Source organism: Triticum aestivum, chromosome 1D (genome assembly GCF_018294505.1).
Source record: "Triticum aestivum cultivar Chinese Spring chromosome 1D, IWGSC CS RefSeq v2.1, whole genome shotgun sequence".
NCBI lineage: Eukaryota > Viridiplantae > Streptophyta > Magnoliopsida > Poales > Poaceae > Triticum > Triticum aestivum.
The window spans coordinates 12,016,148-12,017,431 of record NC_057796.1 but is presented as its reverse complement, the minus strand read 5'-3'; the positions used below and the strand labels follow the sequence as shown (position 1 = coordinate 12,017,431).

General features: G+C 56.1%; 1 protein-coding gene across 1 annotated transcript in view; it reads right to left on the bottom strand.

The window, feature by feature from the left end:
* Positions 1–897, bottom strand: part of LOC123179932 (CSC1-like protein At3g21620) — a gene marked incomplete in the record, with an annotated part of 7,505 nt that extends 6,608 nt beyond the window's left edge. Inside the window, 1 exon segment of the mRNA XM_044591842.1 lies at positions 810–897.
* Positions 898–1,284: the final 387 nt, after the last annotated feature.

The following is a 1,284-nucleotide window of genomic DNA, read 5'->3' as shown; positions in this document are numbered from 1 at the left end:
GGAAGATGGTGGTGGTAGACGCACGGAGAAGGGGAAATAATTCTGGCCAGCGGCGTTGCTTAGCGGCTAAGATTTCGCGAACAAAAAGACTATAAAAAATATATCGTATTTGTTTTGGCTCCTCTTGTTCCAGCAATGCGGACAGGACGATGAATTGTTGATGATGCGCGGAGCCTGGAATCATGCGGGGGGGATGACGAGACGAGACCTCCAAATTTGCCGCGCGGAACTGGAGCGAGCAGGTACCAGATGACGAAACATCCAAATTTGCTGCGCGGAACTGGAGCGAGCAGCTACCGGGCGGGGTGGACGAGAAACGATTGGCTCTTTTGGTTGCGCGGTACAGGATCTGCGGCGGCTGGGGAGCGAATACCTACCGGTACGTGTCCCTTGTGGGCAATCGGACGAACAGTTGGTCGGCGGCGGCGCCGAAAGCGCTCCAGCCCTACCATCCCATCCATCCAAGCAAGAGAGAGCGAAGGAGGGGAGAAGAAGCAAGCAGGTGGAGGAAGAAGAAGGGGGAGGAGCGGACCTGGGCTGTCGATCTCCCTCGCTGCCGGCGGCGGCGGCGTGTTCCTTTTCCCCCCCAAAAAAGCAGGAGCTGCTGGTATCTGTGGTGGTGCTACCTGCTTCCTTGCTTCCCCCGCAGCCTTCCTTGGTCTCTTCCCCTGGCCTGGCCTGGCGTGGCGGGGCAGATTGCTTGCCGGCGGGCGGTTGCGTCCGCGAGCAGCCGCGCCCGGATTCGATGCTCTGCTTCGGCTCAAACTCTGCTGCCGGTGCCACCACCACTAGTAGTATATCTATCTATCTATCTATCTGGATGGAACTCTGCTTGCTTCCGTTCCGTTTAAAAGGGGCGGAGGGAGACGGAGGAGGTTTTCCCGATGGGAAAGTGAAGGGAGACGAGAGAGGAGAGGGAGAAGATATCGATCGGGCTGGATGGATGCATGGATTGCGGAGCGCAACGGTCACCTGGGCTGAGCTATGGCCAAGCTGTGCTGTGCGTGCCGGGCAGGACACGCGGTTTCGCCACGGCGAGGAGAGTCGGCCAGGCCCACCAGTCCACCACCCACCCACCACGTGGAGGGGGCGGGCGGCGCCTACGTGTATTGCGGCCCTGACCATAAGTAGTTTTATATTTTATATATTTGATATCATAGATAAAAATACCTTTCTCCATAAACTTGGTTGAAATTTGTGAAGTATAGCTTTTTTTTAAAAAATATACGCACTACAAATATGGAACAGAAGGAGTATATTTTTCGCCCAGCCGGGAGCATGCGG